At 40.1% G+C, this 12,007-nt stretch overlaps 1 protein-coding gene across 5 annotated transcripts in view; it reads right to left on the minus strand.

Annotated features, from left to right (window-relative positions):
* The window catches only part of Znf512 (zinc finger protein 512), a 33,574-nt gene that overhangs the window by 19,985 nt on the left and 1,582 nt on the right, over positions 1–12,007 (minus strand). For 2 of the 5 annotated variants that reach the window (XM_060364889.1, XM_060364886.1), the window contains exon 3: positions 9,150–9,421. The exons of the other annotated variants lie outside the window; for them this stretch is intronic. The gene's annotated coding sequence lies outside the window, so the exon portion shown is untranslated. The remainder of the gene's footprint in view (positions 1–9,149; positions 9,422–12,007) is intronic. 5 annotated transcript variants of the gene reach the window in all.

Raw genomic sequence — 12,007 nt, forward strand, 5'->3', positions numbered from 1 at the left:
AATAATAATAATAATACGATAATAATAATATAAATAAATAAAATACCCAACTCTTGCAGGCTATGCTCTAACATCTGCTCAAGGGTGGTAAATGGGTACACACATACACACACATACACCATAAAATAAATATGAATGGCAACAAATTTTCTAGATTTTTATTCTGAATCTGAATGTTTGCCTATGTATATGTATATGTACCAGTGTATGCATGGCACCTGTGTAAGTCAGAGAGAGCTGGAGTTACAGGGGGCTGTGATTACCATGTGGCACTACGACTAGATCCCAGGTCCTCTGCCAGGAGCAACAAGCACTCTTAACTGCTCAGTTATTTCTCTAGGAACCCTCCCCCACATTTAAAAAAAAAATAAGGTGGAAAATAAGTGAGGAAGACAAGCACATCAGTCTACAACACCCCCTCCCCATGTATGCATATAGATTCCATACACCTTAACAAAAAGAGAAACATTTGGGAAAAAAAAATTGGTTTTAAACAGACATAAACTGAAAGATTGATTGGAGAAGCTTAACTGTCAGAATTAATTTTTTTTTTGTTTGTTTGTTTGTTTTTTGTTTTCTATGCCAGCTCTGGAGACCTGTCACATTTATTAATATGCTTCAAGCACCCTAACTGGGCAGATTCTCATCTATTCTGTCTATGCCAGACTGGTTACCTCCCAGCCATGTGCCCCATGCCACTTGCCATGTAGTCTCATCCTGGCCACCTCTGCTCCATCCTTGTCCCCATAGTGACTCCCACATGGTGGTGCCCTAATCATGATCCAGGCAACCTTCTTCCTCTCCTTCCTCCCTCCCTCGCTTGCTTGCTGCTGCTACTGCTGCTTTTTCTTCCTCTCTTCCTCCCTCCACATGAATGAAAGTGCCGCCTACTGTTTCCTCTGACCAGTCATAGGCTCTTCAGCTTCTTTATTAACCAATCAGAGATAACTGGACAGTAATTTTTACACAATACTGAGGCAGGAGATTCCTCAACAGCAATACTAGAATCTATAAGTGTTTAGCTCACTGCTGGAGAGACACACCTTAATACAATGTGAGTGAAGGTCACCTCTATACATAACTGTATCATTACTCAAAAAAAAAAAAAAAGAAAGAAAGAAAGGAAGGAAGGAAAGAGAGAAAGCATAGCTACGTATATCTTAATGAAACCGTTAAAAACGAGTCTTAAACAAAAAACTAGAGCATGGCTTCAGAAAGAGCATTTTACAATACAGGGAACAGTGACTCATAGGATCATGGATGCCCAAGAGAAACAAGGAAGTCAGAGAGCCATGTTACACTATTTTTTAAATCTTGAAGAAAAAAAATTGTCAGTTTGTTAATTCAGAATTCTAGCTTCAGTTAAAAGTTTCACTCCCGTGGAAGAAAATGCTACAGGAGGGAGACTTGGACTGGAAGAATGAAGAAACAGAGAAGGCTACTGGAGGTGGGAAGGTTCACGCTGGCTGTGGGTAGGGAAATGAGAGGAACAGGGTATTCATTGAGATCAAGGGTGTATGAAAACACCATACAGAAGTCTATTTTGTAAACTCAGTTGTTTTCCTTTTTCCATGTTTTGTGTGTATGGGTGTGTTGTACACTTTTTTGTTGTTTTTTGCGTGTATGTGGGTTGCACAGGTGGGCACATGAATATGGAGGAATGGTCCTCATATGCTTTTCCACCTCATTCACTGGTGGCAAGGTCTCTCAGTCAAACCCAGAGTTAGCTGATACGGCTATTCTTGCTGGCCAGCTTGCTCTGGAGATCCCATCTCTTCCCTTCTAAGGTTGAAATTACAGGTGGGCTACCAAGCTCATCCAACCTTTCCGGGGGTTTCTGGGAATCCAAATTCCAGTCCTCACGTTTACATAGAGAGCCATTTTTTTGTAACCACTCCTGGTCTTTTGTAAGCTAACTGTGAGAGTTTATATTCAACAGGGTGGAGAATCATGTGAGGACACACCTGTGAGGAACTATGTGGATTAGATTTGCCTGGACATGACTGTGAAGGATTGTGTTGATTAGGTTCACCAAGGTGGGAAGACCCACCCTGAAATTGGCAGTGTGTGGCAGGGTCGGACTCTCTGCAAGGAGGCCCCTTGAAGCCACTGTGTGAAGCTGTGAAAGTGAAGAAGTGGAGACCACAGGATGCTGAAGATGCCAGGACCATAGGATTTCCAGGGAGGAAAGTTAGAGGCATGAAGTGGAGCTTGCTCAAGGATATGTGTGCTACAGATGGGAGAGCTGGAGAGCTGAAGCCACTCAAGCCCTCTGGAACCAGAAGATTCCTTCATGAGCCCAAGATGTTAGACACAGCAAGATTTCAGGATTTGGCGTTTGCCCGGCTGGATTTCAGTCTTGTCTTGGTCTGATCATTGCTATGCTCTCATTCTCCTCTTTAGACTAGGAATGTTTACTTTGTATACCTTTATGTTTTAAGTATGTAACTTGTTTTTAATCACACTGAAGCTCAGAGTTAAGACAGCGCCTGGAATGTCAGAAGAGACTTAGATGTTTTAAGCAGTATTGGAATTGTAAGAGTGCAGAAACTTTTGAAGTTAGACTAAACACATCTCTGTGTTATGAGGTAGTCATGAACCTACGAGGACAAACAGTAGAAGGGGTAGATGGAAAGTGATGTGTTTGGGGGCCAGCAAGATGGCTCAGGAGGGACAGGTGCCTTACCGGCAAACATGACTACTGTTTTCAGGATCTGCACAGTGGAGAGGACTGACTCCTGCAAGCTGCCCTCTGACCTATACACATGTGCTCTGCTACCCACACATGCATACACGCACAAAAAATGTGATAAAAATATACTTGATGTGTTTGGGTTTCAAGGTGACAAGGAGAAGGAAACTTCTAAGCAAGGCCTTGTCTCAGAAAGGGAATGTATGCTTGTACAAATAGCTTGGGAAAAAAATTTTTTTAATCATTTAAAGCAAAATGTTAACCTTATTTGGCAAGTCTTTCAGTAGACTATATGTAGATAATACATCCAAAGCGATAATGTAAGAGTCAGGTGGTAGGAGATGGAAGGAATCTATGAGTTTGTGAGGTTTCTACATTTAAGCAGGAGCAGATATTAACTCAACAGATTATGAAAGGATGAACATACATTGTAATTCCTACAGGAAACATTGAGCTTAACTTTTAATGTAGAGTCTTAGCCAAACTCCTAACATAGTAGTAAATGTAAAGATTCTTATTTATTTTGTTTTAGAGTCTGTATGCCTCTGTGTGGGATGTACATGAGAATGCACTATGCCTGTGAAAACTAGAAGCACTGGATTCCCCTGGAGCTGGAGTTATGAGCAGTTGTGAGCCACCCAGTGTGGGTGCTGGGAACTGAACTCAGGTCCTCCACAAAGCAGTATGTCATCTCTCCAGCCACCAACAGCAGTAAGTTTAAATGGGACCCTAAGCATTCAACTGACCTACAATAAAAACAAGAACACATCATAAGGACAGACAGATAGAAAACGAAGAATAAGAGGGTAGACACAAATCTAACCCTATTAATGTTAATTCAAGTGCTACTGGTTTACACATTCTAGTTAAAAGTTGGAGACTGGCAGTCATTTCAAAGATATCCTACGTGTATATGCTATCTATGCTCAACTGCCTGTAAATATAAACACATAAATAAAAAATAAATGGGGCTGGAGTGATGGCTAGGATGTAAAAGTGTGTACTGCACTCTGGAGGACTTGAGTTTGGCTTCCAGCACCCGCCCACATCAGGTGGCTCAAAACTACCTGTAAGTCCAGCTCCAGAAAGACCTGATGCCTCTACTCTTGGCAGGCACCTGTACTCACATGCATACACATACACATAATTAGATACAACAGGTTTTAAAAGAATGAATCAACGAAACTACAGTATATAATTGGCAAACACAAGATGACTGTGATGGCTATTTTAATCTCGATAAAACAGACTTCAGGACAGAGAGTATTGCCAGATATAAAAAGACAAGCTTTCTAATGACAAAATGTCAAATTATTCGGAACACATAATGATCTGTTGCAGTGCTAATAATAGAGCCTCAAAAAACTCACACTGAAAACTGACAGAATTAGAGAAAAGCAGACAATGCCATACGTGTAAAGAATTATAGCTGTCATTCTTTCAGCAACTGATGGAATAATTAGACAAACCTTCAGTGAAGAAATAAATGATCCAAAGTACATCCTTGGCCTTTAACGTTTACAGAATACCTCAGGGCCATTAGCTTTTGCAGAAAACTGTGTTAAGGATATAGCCTTCAACTTTATACTGTGCAGTCAGCAAAACAGGAAACGAAAAACTTAAAACAGGATGCTCAGAGGCAAGCTTCACCAACAGAATACAAGAGATGAAAGAGACTCTCAAGCACTGAAGACATGACAGGAGAAATGGACAGTTCAGTCAAAGAAAATGTTAAATCTAAAAACCTGGCACAAAACACCCAGGAAATCTGGGACACTATGAAAAGACCAAAACTAAGAATAATAGGAATACAGCAAGAAGAAGAATCACAAGTCAAAAGCACAGAAAATATTTTCAACAAAATCATTAAAGGAAATTTCCCTAACCTAAAGAAGGAGATGCCTCTCAAGGTCCAGAATCATACAGAACTCCAAATAAGTGGACCAGGAAAGAAAGTCCCCTCAGCACATAATAACCAAAACACAAACAGATAAGAAATAACACTACCCATGGATTAAAGATGGATATCAATAGAAATCTTATAAAATCATGGAAGTCAGAAAACTTATACTAAATGAAAAATGCTTCAAGACAGAAATTAAAAAAGACTTTCTAGAATACAATGAAGATGAATATACAACATACCCAAACTTATGGTATACAATGAAGGCAGTTCCAAGAGGCAAGTTCATAGCACTAACTGCTATATATATGCATACATATTATATATGTACATATATGTATGTGTATATATATATTATATGTATATATAAATGATATGTATACATACATATATAAAAATTATATGTATACAATTTATATATATATTAGTTATACATATATATTCCACCAGGAAGCTGATAAACACTTTTAGCACAGTAGTTGAATACAAAATTAACTCACAAAAACTAGTAGCCTTCCTATATACAAATGACAGACTTAGAAAGAAATCAAGGAAACACCTTTCACAACATGATCAAATATAAAATACCTTGGGGGTAATTCACACCTAGTAAGTAAAAGACTTATATGATAAAAACTTTAAGATATTGAAGAAAATCAGAGGATGGAAAGATTTCCCATGCTAATGAACCAGCAGGATTAATAAAGTAAAAATGGCTACCCTACCAAAAGCAATCTACAGATTCAATGCAATCCCCATCAAAATTCCAACACAATTCTTCGCAGATCTTGAAAGGACAATTTTCAGTTTCACACGGAAACACACACACACACACACACACACACACACAAAGGATAGCTAATATAATCTAAATGATAACAGAACTGCAGGAGGGACCACCATCCCCAATTTCAAGTCTATAGAGCTACTGTAATAAAAACCACATGGCATTGGCACAAAAATAGACACACTGATTAATGGAATAATAAATCCACACACATATGGATACCTGATATTTTGCAAACGAAGCCAGAAATGCACACTGGAAAAAAAGACAGGAACTTTGTGGTAGTCTGAATAATAATGGCCCCCACAGGTTCAAAAGAAGTGGCACTATTAGGTGTGCCCCTATTAGAGCAGATGTGGTCTTTGAGGATGAGGAGGGGCGGGCTTTAACCTTTTAGGTACTCAAGCCAGGCCCAGTGTCACTCTCTTCCTGCTGCCTTTGGAACTGGATATAGAACTCTCAGGTACTCCTCTAGCACCATGTCTGACTTCATTCCATCATGCTTCTGGACATGGACTAAACCTCTGAACTGTACGCTAGCCCTCAATTAAACGTTTTCCTTTTTAAGAATTGCTGTGGTGGTGGTCACAGTGTTTCTTCACAGCAATAAAAACTCTAAGACAATCTTCAACAAATGGTGCTGGTCAAACTGGACAACTGTATGTAGAAAAATCTAAATACATTCCATACTTACCACTTTGCACAAACTCAATTGCAAATGGACCAAAACCTCAATATAGAACCAGATACCCTGACCCTGACAGAAGAGAAATTGTAGAATAGCCTTAAACTTATTGGCCCAGCAGATTACTTCCTAAACAGAATACTGGTAATAGAGGCACTAAGAACAATAAATGAGACTTCATGGAACTGAGAAGCTTCTGTAAGGCCAAGGACACCATCACTCAGACAAAGAGGCAGCCTATAGAACGGGAAAAAATTTTTACCTACATCTACATCTGACAGAGGTCTGATAATCAAAATGTATAAAGAACTCAAGAAATTAGATATAAAAAAAATAATCCCAATTTTAAAACAGGGTACAGATCTAAACAGGAATTTCTCCAAAGAAGAACTCAAACGGCTAAGACACACTTAAATGTTCAACATCCTTAGCCATGAGAGAACTGTAAATCAAAGCTACTTTGAGATTCCATCTTATATCTGCCAGAATGGCTAAGATCAGTAAGACAAGCGACAACTCATGCTGAAGAGAATGTGGAGTAAGGGAACCACATCCATTGCTGGTGGAAGTGCAAACTTGCACAGCCACTGTGGAAATGGGTGTGGCAGTTCCTCAGGAAGATGGGAATTGGTCTACCTCAAGATTCAGCTACACCACTCCTGGGTATATACTCAAAGGACACTTCACCCTATCCCAGAGACCCTTGCTCAACCATGCTCATTGCTACTTTAGTTACAATAGCCAGAAACTGGAAACAATCTAAATGTCCCTCAACAGAATGGGTAAAGAAAATGTGGTACATCTGCACAATGGAGTATTACTCAGCCATTAAAAACAATGAAATCCTGAAATTCACAGGTAAATGAATGTCCTAAGGTACCTCAGACACAGAGAGAAAAAAAAAAAACAGGGTATTTACATGTGGATAATAGCTGTTAAGTCAATGATAACCAAGCTATAAACTGTAGAACCTCAGAGGTTAGATATTGACTAAGGGACTAGAGAGGACAGATCTTGTTAGGAAAGTCAAATAAAATGAGTTATGAATGGATGGGCTGGGGCTTGAGAGGATCAAGTGGAGAGGGGAGGTAAGAGGGAGATAAGAAAGGGAATACAGGGAAAGACAGCTAAAATTAAGAGCCATTTGAAGGATAGTATGAAAATCTAATACAGCAGAAGCCTCCTAAAACATATACATATATGAAGGCTATGTAACTGAAATTGCTAAATAATGGAGGAGATGGAGTCCCTAACTGCCCATTTCTTGTCATCTAATGAAGCTTAATTACATGTAACTTGTAACTTAATCATGTGACTGAAGTTGTTGCCAAAGGGGTCCCATGAGCATCTAAAAAACAAAACAAAAAATAACAACAACAACAACAAAACAGGCTGTTACCTACACTATAGGTTGCTCTCCACCAACTATAGGCAAGGCCCCATTGCTGAAAACAACACCTGTACAATTCATTGAACATGGAGATGTTAAAGTTATTGTTTAGGAAACTGTGTTTTAGTTTCTCTCTTAACCTAGCTATCACACAAATAATTGAGACTTTATTTGTTTAATAAGCTTTACGACATAATAACGGAGCAATTATTACTCTATTGTTAACCCTCTAAGCTAACCTGGTTTCCTCGCAGGGTACAACCCAGGAATACTTGCACTTTGTAGCTTTTCTGATCCAGCTCCTTCTCCTGACCTCTCTTAGGCCTCTCTCATGGCTGAATACCCTACTTCCTCCTCCAACTTCTCCTTCCCTTGCTGGCAGGAAGTCCTGCCCTATTTTCTTCCCTGCTCAGCAATTGGCTGTAAACTGCTTTATTGGTATATCAGGGGACAATTAGGAAGCAGTGTTTACACAACATTAAGACAGGAGAGTCTTAGAATAAAGATTGCAGCCAGATGTGGGGGATCCAGAAATTACACAATAATGTTATGCCTACATGAGAAAGTCACCCCTATGTGCTAGTGTCTTTAGCATAGGAAGTACTCTGCAGGCTCCCAAAAGAGAGTTGTAAACACCAATTCAGCCAAGAACCCTTTGATCTACAATGGTGTACTGCCTGCAAGATATGTTAGGGCACTGGTGGCACAAAGCTGTGGGAGTAGCCCACCAGTATCTGATTTGATGGAAGACTCACTCAATGAGGTAGAACCCGTATCACTTACACTGCTTGGGTAACCAAGGACTAGAGACTAGATAGCCCAGGGACCTAAGATAAACCCAAATACTACAGATCTTAAAAACAAAATAATAATAATTTAAAAACTCCTGATGACATTCCGCTAAAATCAAGTAACTCCTAATGACACTCTGCTAAAACCATAGATCAGTGTCTTGCCATCATCAATAAAGAAATAGCTTTTTTTTTTTTAAGATGAGGGGAGTGAGATGTGACTTATGTAAACTTATGTAAAAATGTAAAGCATATAAACCAAGGTACAGTTAATGGTCATTAGTGCTAAGGGACAGAAGAGGGAAACAGATTGGAAAAGGACACAAGAAACTTTTAAGAGGGGCTAGAGAGATGGCTCAGCAGTTAAGAGCATTTGTTGTTCTTCCAGAGACCCGGGGTCAGTTTCCAGCACACAAACTGGAAGGCTTACAACTCCAGATCCAGGAGATCCAAGCCCTCTGGCCTCTGTGGACAAAAGCACTCACAACCTGCACAGATGTGAATGCATACACCTAATTTAAAATAATAAAAATAAATCTTAAAAAAAAACCCAAAACTTTGGAGGGGTTGGAGAGATTGCTCAGTAGTTCAGAGCACTGGCTGCTCTTGTAGAGAACTGAGCTTCAGTTCCCAACACCCTTACAGCAGCTGTCTGTTAACTCCAGTTCCAGGGACCTGATGCCCTCTTTTGGCCTTGGCAAGGACCAGGCACACACACGAAAACAGCCATACACATTAAATTAAAACAAACAACAAGAAAAACACAGGTAGATAGATAGAAATGTCTGAATTGTCATAGTAGTTTTACAGGTTCATTCTTTTATCAAAATTAAACACAGTGTACACATAAGGCAAGCGCATCCTCTATGTCAATCACGCCTTCACACAAGTTGACACAGACCTCTACAAGTGAAACTCAGCATTCCAAACAGTAAGGGCGAGCTCCGTTTAATAAAGACTTCACAACTGGAGTGGGGGCTGTCTCTGACACCGACTCTGTTGCCTGCTTTTGTATCACTTTCCCTTAGCTGGGCTGCCTTGTTGGGTCTCAGTGGAAGAGCATTTCTTTAGTCCTGATGCAACTTGATATGGCATGGAGGGTTGCGTGTGGGGGAGCTCCCCTTTTCTGAGGAGAAAGAGAGGGAGGAAGGGGGAGACGGTAGGAAGGAGGGACTGGGAGGAGAGGAGGGAGGGGGCTATGATAAGGCTGCAAAGTGAATCAAAAATTTTATAAAAGAAAAAAAAGTAGAAAAAAAAAAGACTCTACATCACCAATAGGCCACTAATAGACAAATCTCATGTGATTCCTGTTGGAAAAGTCTTATGGAGAATTTCTTTACTATCAACTGGGGACTCAGAAATCTCCATCTTCTGTCTCATGAATAAGCATAAACATGGGAGAAAATGATTGAAAATGGCAGATTAAGTCATCAAGGCTAAGAATCTCTCTCTCCACTAGGCGGTGCTGCACACCTTTAATCCCAGCAGAGGCAGGCGGAGCTCTGTAAATTTGAGGCCAGCCTGCTCTACACAGGGAGCTCCAGGACAGCCAAGGCTACACCAAAAAGCCCTGTCTCAAAACAAAACAAACAAACAAAAAAACCTCTCTCCTAGGTTACTATCTTTTGTTTTTAAAAGACTCAACTAAAACATTTCTCAAGTATTTTGTACCATCTATTAACCCAAGGCAGTTTTATTAAAAATGATACTAAATGGTATAAGAATAAATGCTTCATTATAATGTGATGCCTATCATGATTAGTGACTTTATAACTTATCACTGGTGTAGCAAGTCTCAGCTTCCAGTCATAAATTACAAGGTTAGCCTATTTTCAATTCTTCTTGGATTAAGAATTTTTAAGAGGCAGGCAAAGTGGTGCACACCTGTAATCCCAGCACTTGGGGAGGCAGAGGCAGGAGGATTTCTATGAGTTTGAGGCCAGCCTGGTCTACAAAGAGAGTCCAAGACAGACAAGGCTACACAGAAAACCCTGTCTCAGAAAAAACAAAACAAAGAATAAACAAAAAATTTTCAGAGCCTCTATCCCAGTGGTTCTCAACCAATGGGTCACGACCCCTTTGGGGTTTCCTAAGACCACTGAAAACAGATATTTACATTATGCTTCACAACAATATAAAATTACAGTTATAAAGTAGCAACAAAATTAATTTTATGGTTGAGGGTCACCACAACATGAGGAACTGTAGGTCCACAGCATTAAGACGGCTGAGAACTACTGCTCCTAGCCCATTCTTCTAAGTGCAAATATTTAGATTTCACTTTTTTTAAAAAGTATTTTGGTTCATTTCAGCATCCTTTGTAGTCTTTTCCTATATAACCTATAGTTGTTTTTTTTGGTTTTTTTTTGTTTTTTTTTTTTTGTGACTAGGTTTCTCTGTGTATAGCCCTGGCTGTTCTGGAATCACTCTGTAGACAAGGCTGTCCTCGAATTCACAGAGATCCACCTGCCTCTGCCTCCCAAGTGCTGAAATTGAAGGCGTGCGCCACCACCCAGCTCTGACCTGTCTTTAAAGGCTGATACTTTCTATGCTTCATTGTCTTTTTGGGTCTCAGTTCACACCAACAGCTCTCAAGCTTTGCAATATCCTAAGAAGATAATTAAGACTGAGTGTTCCTGGGGCTGGAGACATGGCACAGTGCTTAAGCGCGCTTGTTGTTCCTGTGGAGGATCCGAACTTGATTCCTAGTACCCACACGGAGATTCATGATCGTCTGTAATTCCAGTTCCAGGAGACCAGATGGCCTCTTCTCACCTCCATGGGTCTGTGGTACAGACAACCATGTGAGCAAAACAACAAACACATCAAATAAATAAATCTAAAAGCTTTTTTTTAAGTGAGTATTCCCAATGACTTCACTCTTGACTAAGAGATGGGCAGCCCATTTGCCTTCATAGTGCTTAACAATTCTCTCCAGGCAAACCAAGGGTCATGCTAACACACACTGCTTTTACCAGAGTTCCTAGAAGAGCGTATGAACACACTCATCTTGTGGAGGAAAATCATGTTGCCGATTACTTTTCACTGAGGATAATTCTCAAGTCTGTACGTCAGATCTGCTCTTTGTATGAAGTATGATCCTATTCACTTTGTTCCCGGCGTTGCCTCTCATTAAAAGATTCCCAGTTTGGTTTATGAATCCAAAACCCAACTGTTGCCAAAGACAGAAACCTGTGGACACCCTATGCTCCTCTCTCTTACCCCTCACCTCCAATTATATATATATCTGTAGTACAGTTACTATCAAAGACCATGTTTCTTTCTTAGGTTATTATAATAGTCTTGGTACCAGATTTACCCTTCAGTCCACCCCTTCAAAGGTAACCTTTTCCCTCCAGGATAATTACAATCCCAATACTTTAGCATACCCTAATGCCTTATGTCTTCCAAACTTCTCCAAAAGATGGCCCCTGCAATGCCTCCACCTGCTACCATCCTCCATGGCAATGATACAGAACTAGTTATTACAAACTTCTTTCACCTGTTCAAATGCTGTTCTCTTGGTACAGGGGTCTGGGACTCCAGGCTAGGTAACTGCCTTATTCTTTGACCTTCAAGCCTTGTCTATGAGTGGCCTATAATGACAATTCTGAAATCATCACTCCGCTTCCCAAAAGTAGTATTAAATCCCACTATAAAAATAGTTACTAGCTCATGCCTGTGATCCCAGCACTGGGAAGGCTGAGGGCAGAGGAATGCAAATGTTCAAGTCCAGCCTGGGCTACATAGTCAGTTCCT

The sequence above is a fragment of the Meriones unguiculatus genome, chromosome 1 (assembly GCF_030254825.1).
Source record: "Meriones unguiculatus strain TT.TT164.6M chromosome 1, Bangor_MerUng_6.1, whole genome shotgun sequence".
Taxonomy (NCBI): Eukaryota; Metazoa; Chordata; class Mammalia; order Rodentia; family Muridae; genus Meriones; species Meriones unguiculatus.